Here is a 9119-nt window from a genome sequence, read left to right on the forward strand (position 1 = left end):
GACTTGTTTTAATTGTCTTTAACTTCAAGTTGAACTTTCATATGAGCAGTTGATTGTCTGTTCCACAATCAGCTGCTGGCCTGGTTTTGGCTGAAAATATTGAGCTTTTCCACTGCCTCTTGCCACAGATGAAGTCAATCTGATTCCTGTGTGTTCCATCTGGTGAAGTCCACGTGTACAGCCACCATTTGTGTTGTTGAAAAATGTTGTTTTCAATGAATAAGTCATTGGTCTTGCAAAATTCTACCATGCGAGTTCTAGCATTATTTCTGTCACGAAGGCCAAATTTTCCAACTACTGGTGATTCTTCTTTTTTTCCAACTTTTGCATTCCAATCTGCAGTGATAATTAACACATCCTGATTGCATGTTCGGTCAATTTCAGACTGCAGAAGTTGACAAAATCTTCAATTTCCTCATCTTTGGCTTTGGTGGTTGGTGCATAAATTTGAATAATAGTCATATTAATGGGTCTTCCTTGTAGGCATATGGATATTATTCTATCAATTACAGCATTGTACTTCAAGACAGATCTTGAAACATCCTTTGTGATGATGAATGCCATGCCATTCCTCTTTAAACTGTCATTCCCGGCATAGTAGATCATATGGTTGTCTGATTCAGAATGGCCAAAACCCATCCATTTCAGCTCACTAATGCTGAGGATATCACTCTTTATGCCTTCCATTTCATTTTTGACAACTTCCAATTTTCCTAGATTCATACTTCATACATTCCATGTTCCAATGATTAAGCTGTTTCTCCTCAATTTGAGTGATGCCACATTAGCAAATGGAGGTCTTGAAAGCTTTACCTTATCCATATGAGTAAGGCTGGATTTACTCAGATGATGCAGCTCTTTCCCAGTCCTATTTTGAGAGCCTTGTAACCTATCCGGACTATTCATAAAGTTGCATGGTAATGTATCAGACAGTGTTTCTTTGCTATTCATAAGGTTTTGCCTGGCCAGTTCTTTGAGAAGTGGATGGCCTCTTCCTTCTTCCTAGTCTGTCTCACTCTGTAAGCTGGGCTGATATCTGTGCACCATGTGCACCCCACTGGGTTTGAAACACCAGTGGCTCAGCCTCAAGACTCACATCAACACGTCACCATGGTAGAACAAACCAACAGACAAGTTTGTCTCCCTGTTGGAAACCTCTCCTACCACGCTTACCTGAATCCCTGTGGCTGACTCCTCAATCTTCCCAGGTCCCAGAGCCTATTTATCTCCTCTCTTCCATTCTCCCACTCTGCCACTTTAGGGCATGGCCTGGGTTCCCTCTCCTCACCTGGATCCCTGTGGCTCACTCCTCATCTGTCTCAGTCCCTGGGGCTTTTCTTCTCCTTTCTCCCACTCTCCCGCCCTGCTGCATTGGGCGTGCCTGGGTTCCCTCTCCTCACTTGGATCCCTGTAGCCCACTCCTCATCTGTCCTGGTCCCTGGGCCTTTTTTTTTTTTTTTTTTTTTTTCTCTTAGCACTTTAATCATGTTTTTTTTTTTTTTTTTTTTTTTTACTACTGCAGTAGTATATTGACAGAGAACTTCCAGAAATGCAAGCTGGATTCAGAAGAGGACATGGAATGAGGGATATCATTGCTTATAACAGACAGATCTTGCCTGAAAGTAAACAATACCATAAAGGTATTTACTTGTGTTTTATTGACTATGCAAAAGCAATCAGTTGTGTAGATCATAAAAAAATATGGATACCATTGAGAAGAATGGGAATTTCAGAACACTTAATTGTGCTCGTGACAAACATGTACATAGATCAGGAGGCTGTTTGAACAGAACAAAGGGATACTATATGGTTTAAATCAGGAAGGGAGTGTGTCAGGGTTGTATCCTTTCACCATACTTATTCCATATGCATGCCAAGTGAATAATCTGAAAAGTTGGACTATATGAAAAGAGCATGATATCATGACTGGAGGAAGAAAATTTTCACAACTGGACCAATGAGAAACATCATGATAAATGGAGAAAAGATTGAAACTGTCAAAGATTTCTTATCTCTTGGTTCCATGATCAACACCAATGGAAGCAGCAGTAGGAAATCAGACAATGTATTGCACTTGGAAAATCTGTTGCAAAAGACCTCTTTAAAGTGCTGAAGAGCTAAAACATCTCTTTGAAGACTAAGGTGTGCCTAACCCAAGCTATGGTATTTTCAATTGCTTCATATGCATGCAAAAGCTAGACAATGAATAATGAAGACTGAAGAAGAGTTGTTGCTTTTGAGGTGTGAAGAATGCTGAAAGACCCAAGGACTTCCAGAAGAACTAACAAATGTGCCCTGGATGAAGTGTAGCTGGAATGTTCCTTGGAAGCAAGAATGCCTAGATTTTGTCTTACCTACTTTGATCATGTTGTCAGAAGGGACCATTCCCAGGAGAAGGATATCATGCTTGGTAAAGTGGAGGATCATCAAAAAAGGGGAAGACCCTCATGTAGATGGATTGATACAGTGGCTACAATGATGGGCTCAGGTAAAGCAAGAATTGCGAGGCTGACACAAGACCAGGCAGTGTTTGTTCTGTTGTACGTGGTGTTGCTATGAGTTGGAGCTGACTCTATGGCACCTAACAACAACAGCAAACATCCTTCTGCTTTAACAGAAAGTACCACAGGTAGGATGGCTTGAACAAATAGGAATTTAGTTTATTCTCTTACAGTTTGGAAGGCTAGGAGTCAGAATTCAAATTTTCAGGCACTAGGAGCTGGGTGAAATTCCCTTGACCTTGGGCTTCAGCTCTGCCTCTTGCTCCTGGCCCACTGAAGCTACAGGGTTTTCTTCATTCAGGCAGTTGCTGCCTGCTGAGGCTGAAAAACCCAAGGTTGACCAGTAACAAGGCACAGACCTAATATTACCAAAGTACATGGCTGGCCATTGATTCAAGTGCATTAGAGGTCCCAAGATCAACAGACAAGATGGCAGGCTGCTGAACAACTTGGCTATGTGCAGGGTCTAAGCATACCATAAGCTGCAGACCTTCTTCAAAGTTGCTTCTTTTATACTGGAAGAAGACCACATCCCTAGAACAGCTACTCAGCTGCTCACAGTAGATTCCACTATGGAACTGATTACCAGTCTCATGAAAGGGAATAACTACATCCAGTTGGCCAGACACTCCAAACCAGATCCATCCAAGTCCATCCAAGTTGACCTACCACACTTTGCTTTCAGCCAAGATCCATCTGACATCAGCAATGATATTCCTTGTTCCATGTCCTCTTCTGAATCCAGCTTAAAATTTTGGAAGTTCACTGTCAACATACTGCTGCAACTGTTTTTGAATTATCTTCTGTGATATTTTACTTGTGTGTGTTGCCTAAGGCATTTGACTGCTAACCAGAATGCTGGTTGTTCAAACCAACAAGCCACTCCTTGGAAGTAAGATTGGGCAATCTACTTTCATAGAGATACCGCCTCAGAAACCCAAGGAGGGGTAGCTATGAGTCTAATCAACTTGATGGCAGTGAGTTTGCTTTGTTTTGTTGTTGGTGTGATATTATTTGATAACTTCCACATTCTGTTAAATCACTTTTCTTTGGAATGGGCACAAATATCCATCTCCTCCAGTCAGATGGCCAGGTAGTTGTCTCCCAAATTTCTCAGCATAAATGAGTAGGCAACTCCAGCATGGCATCTGTTTGTTGAAACATCTCAATAGATATTCTGCAAATTCCTGGAGCCTTGTTTTTTTGCCAATTCCTTCAGTGCAGCTTGGACTTCCTCCTTCAATACCATTGGTTCTTGATCATATGCTAACTCCTGAAAGAGCTGAACATTGACCAATTCTTTTTGGTACTGTGATTCTGTGTATTCTTTCTATCTTCTTTAGATGCTTCTTGTATCATTCAGTATTTTTCCCAAAGAATCCTTCAATATTGCAACTCAAGGCTTGATTTTATTTCTTCAGCTCTTTCAGTTTGAGAAATTCTGAGCATGGTCTTCCTTCTTCTTTTTCTAAGTCTAGGTCTTTGCACATATCATTATAATAATTGACTTTGTCTTCTCAAGCTGCCCTTTCAAATAGTCTGTTCAGCTCTTTCATTTGCTTTATTTTCTTTCTGATCAAGAACAAGTTTCAGAGTCTCTTCTGACATCTATTTTGTTTTCCCTTCTTCCTTTACTATCTTTTTAATGACCATTTACTTTCTTTTTCTTTCTTTTTATTGTGATTTGGGTGAAAATTCACAGAGCAAATACACTTTCCATACAGCAGTTCACATACACTTTGTCTCATGACATTGACCACAATTTACCACAATGCAACGGCTCCCCTCCCACTTCCTCCCAATATTTACCTCTTCCCTGTGTCCATAACTCCATGCACTCCTACCCCCTGAGCTGTCTCCCTGTGCATAAGCAGCCCTTCTTTCTCTCATACTTGTTCTCTCCAAGGAATGTATCTACCTCAGGTGAATGTTCAACTCATATGCCTGTCTATTGTTTGGCTGGAAGCCACCAGTGTGCATTCAATTCCAGACCTGAAGGGCAGCTAGGGGCCATAGTCTCAGTGGTTCCACCAGGCCCTATCTTTTTAATGACTGTTTACTTTCTTAATGTATGATATCCTTGATGTCATCCCACAATTCATCTGGCATTCAGTCATTGGTGTTCCATGGATCAAATTTATTTTTTAGATGATCTCTAAATTCAGGTGAGATATAATCAACATTGTATTGTGGCTTTCATGGACTTGTTTTAATTTTCTTCAGTTTCAACTTGAACTTGCATATGAGCAATTGATGATCCATTTCACAGTCAGCTCCTGGCCTTGTTTTGACTGAGGATATTGAGCTTCTCCATCGCCTCTTGCCAAAGATGTGGTTGATCTGATTCCTGTGTATTCCATCTGGCAAAGTCCAAATATATAGTTGCCTTTTATTTTGTTGAAAAAAAGTATTTGCAACGAATAAGTCATTGCTCTTGCAAAATTCTGTCATGTAATCTTTGGTGTCATTTCTACCACCAAGGCCATATTTTCCAACTACTGATGTTTCTGTCCCCAACCCCAGCTTTTGCATTCCAATCACCACTTATAATCTGTACACCTTGATTGCATGTTTGGTCAATTTCAGACTGCAGAAGTTGGTTAAAAATCTTCAATTTCTTCATCTTTCACTTTGGTGTTGTGCAAATTTGAATAATAGTAGTACTAACTGGTCTTTCTTGTAAGCATATGGATATATCTTATCACTGACAGCATTATACTTCAGGATAGGTCTTGAAATGTTCTTTTTGATGCTTCATATGACTGCCATTCCTCTTCAATTTTTCATAACTGACTTGGTAGACCATGTGAATCTTAGATTCAAAATGGCCAATACCAGTCCATTTCAGCTCACTAATGTCTAGAGTATTGATCTTTATGCATTCCATTTAATTTTTGGCAACTTCCAATTTCCCTAGGTACGTTCTTCATACAGTCCACATTCCAATTATTAATGGATATTTGCAGCAATTTCTTCCCATTTTGAGTCATGCCCTATCAGGAAATAGAGGTCCCAAAGCTTTACTCCATCCACATCATTAATGTCAACTCTACTTTAAGGAGCCAGCTTTTCCCCAGTCATATTTTGAGTGCCTTCCAAACTGAAGGGCTCATCTTCTGACACTATATCAGACAATGTTTCAGGGCTATTCATAATATTTTCTAGTAATATATCAGACCGTGCTTCACCATTATTCACAAGGTTTTAACTGGCCAATTCTTTGAGAAGTAAATGACCCCTTCCTTCTTCCTAGTCTGCCTTAGTCTGGAAGTTCCACTGAAATCTCTCCACCATGGGTAACCCTACAGGTATTTGAAAAATCAGTGGCATAGCCTCCAGTCTCACAGCAACAAGCAAGTCACCACAATAGGGCAAACTGACAGATGAGTGGTGGTTCCTATTAATATAGACATAGGTATTTTTAAAGAAGCCCTGATGGCAGAGCAGTTAACATGTTTAGCTGCTTACTGAAAAGTGGTCAGTTAGATTTTAACCCACTAGCTGCTTCACTTGGCAGGAGAAATACAGCTGTAAAGAGTTACAGTGGGGCCATTCTATTCTGTCCCACAGGGTCTCTATGAGTCAGAATCAACTGGACAGCCATATGTTTGGTTTTATTTGGTTTTATGTTATTTTCAGTCTTTGGCTATTACAAACAGTGCCAAAGTAAATAGCCTTGTATATATATGTCATTTCATACAATTTTCTGTCTATTCAAAGATTCTTGGAGCAATTATTCTTTTGGTTACTTTGTACTGCTCTAACAGAATTACCACAGGTGAGATGGCTTAAACAAACAAAAATTTATTCTCTTACAGTTTTGGAGGCTAGAAGTCCAAGTTCAAAGTGCCAGTTTCTAGAAGCTAGGTGAAAGGCCCTCAACCTTGGGCTTCAGCTCTGCCTCTTGCTCCTGGTCCACTGAAGCTAGAGGTTTTCTTCTCTCAGGCAGCTGCTGGCTGCTGAGGCTGAAAAACCCAAGGTCAAAAAGTTAGAAGGCACAGTCCCAATATTACCAAACCACATGGCAGGCCATTGATTCAAGTCCATTAACAGTCCCAAGATCGGCAGACAACATGGCAGGCTGCTGAACAACGACTCAGCTACATGCAGGATTCAAGCATTCCAAAAGCTGCAGACCATTCTCAAAGCTTCTTTTTACTTACTGGAAGCAGACCACACCCCTAAAGGAGCTACTCAGCTGTTCATGGCAGATTCCGCTATGGAGTTAATTGCCAGTCTCATCATGGGTAATAACTACAACCAGCTGCTCAGCCATTCAAAACTAGGCCCAGCCATGTTGACACATAACCTTAACCACAACAATTATCTTTGTAATTTTGATAAAGTGTATTTCTTCTTATTTATATTGTATATATTTATACTATCACCAATGGTTTTCAGTTTTTTCATGTTTGACAAAGTGATAAGAGAAAAGTAGTTTCTCATTTACTTGAATTTATGTTTCTCTAGTTGTGAAATTGAATATCTGCTCATAGTTCCTGGAATCATTTCTGTCCATAATCTTTGCCTATTTGTTCTATTTTATTCCTAGACGTGTATTAGTAGAAGCTTTTTCTATTTAAGCAAACTACCTCTCATCTGTGTTGTGAGTTCCAAAAATTCCCTTCAGTTTGCCATTTATATTTTGACTTTGATTATTACAGGTTTTTCCTTCCCCTATTTTTTTTTTTTAAATAATCTATCACTCATTCCTTTCATGGCTTCTGAGTTTTGTATTATACTTCAGTCTTTCCCATCTCAAGATTATAAAAATAATTCTCTAGAGTTTTCTAATTTACTTTTATAATTTTACATTTTATGCCAAGACCTTTAAACCACCAGGAATATATTACAGGAGCATGCAAGGAACACATTTTTTTTTTTTTTTCTTTTCAAACTGGTCACACAATTATTCCAATATCATTTGAGTCCATTTATTTGAGATGTCATCTTTATTATATTCTACATTCTCATATATATTTTGATCTATTTCTATGGTTTCTATTCTGTTCTACCGATGTGACTGTCTGTCCATGCAACAATGCCAGATTGTTTTAATTACTGTTGCTTTATAACAAAAGTTGATATCTAGCAGGATTAGTTTCACTTCATTTTATCTTTATCAGAATTTTTCCCAGCTATCTCTATTTTTTTATTTTTCCATTAAACTTTAGAACTAGTTTATATACTTTCACAGGAAAAAAAATCCTTTTGATATTTTTATTGAGATCATATTAAATTTATGTATTATAAGAAAATGACATCTTTCAGATTATGATCCTATCCAAAATCAATCACATCATGCCTTTTCATTTGTTCAAGTTTTCTTTCATTAGTCTTGAAATCTTTCACTAGCATTTAATTTTTTTCTTCATACAAGTCTTGCAAGGAACTCTGGTAGTGTAGTGCCTAAGGCACTTGACTGCTAACCAGAAGGTTTGCGGTTCAAACCCATCAGCCACTCCTCAGAAGGAAGAAGGGGCAATCTACTTCCGTAGTGATACTGCCTCAGAAACCCAAGGAGGGGTCGCTATAAATCAGTTCTGACTTGATGGCAGTGTGTTTGTTATAAGTCTTGCATATTTCCTTTCAGTTGTTTTCATCTAATTATATTGCTGGGACCTCTTAGATCCTGTTAAGTAAGAGTAGCAATACAGAATAATTTTCTCTTAGTCTTAACTTTAATGGAAATATTTCTAATACTTTCCTATTAAGAAGAATGCTAGTTTAGTAGGATATGTATACACACACAGACACATTCACACACATAGAGACCTATTATCTATCGAGTGAGAGATTTTAAAACTCACAAATGGAAATTGAACTTTATTAAATACCTTTAAAGCTTCTCTGGAAATTATAATATAATAATCTTAATAGAGGAGCTCTGGTAATGCAGTGGTTAAGGCATTCAACTGCTAACCAAAAGGTTGGCAGTTTGAAACCCACCTTACCAGCTGTTCTATGGGAGAAAGATGAGGCAGTTTGCTTCCATAAAGATACATAGCCTTAGAAACCCTGTAGGACAGTTCTACTCTATCCTGTGGGGTTGCTATGAATAGGAATCAACTTGATGGCAGAAGGTCTGATTTTTTTTTTGGGGGGGGGGGATTTGTTTAGTAATTAATTTTTGTAATATTGAAAAATTATTATAACCCTGGAAGAAACATCACTATATGTATTAGTTTTTAATTTGCTCCTAGATTCTGTTTGCAAGTATTTTATTTGAGACTTTACATCAATATTCATAAGTAAAATTGATTGCTTGAGCTTCTTGTTCAATCTTTTTTAAATTTTGAAATCAATGCTATACTTCTTTTATAAAATGTTTTAGAAGTTTACTTTCTTTTCTGTGGTAAAGAATAGTTTGAATTGCATTGCAGGTCTCTATCCTTTAAAGGTTTGGTAGAAATCCTTCTGGGAAACTATCAAGCCTCATACTTCTTTGGAAGAGATATATCTTAAATAGTTTTCTCCATTTTTCCTCCATATTAATTGGTAGGATGACAATTTTTTATTTAATTGAGGTTAGTTCTGGCCATTTATTTTTCCTAGAAATTTTACATTTCTTCTGGATTCAGATTTACTATAAATGTGAACAACAAAGAAAGTTTTGTG

Source organism: Orycteropus afer, unplaced genomic scaffold, assembly GCF_000298275.1.
Source record: "Orycteropus afer afer isolate SDZICR_OR568_19922 unplaced genomic scaffold, OryAfe1.0 scaffold00242, whole genome shotgun sequence".
NCBI classification, from domain to species: domain Eukaryota; kingdom Metazoa; phylum Chordata; class Mammalia; order Tubulidentata; family Orycteropodidae; genus Orycteropus; species Orycteropus afer.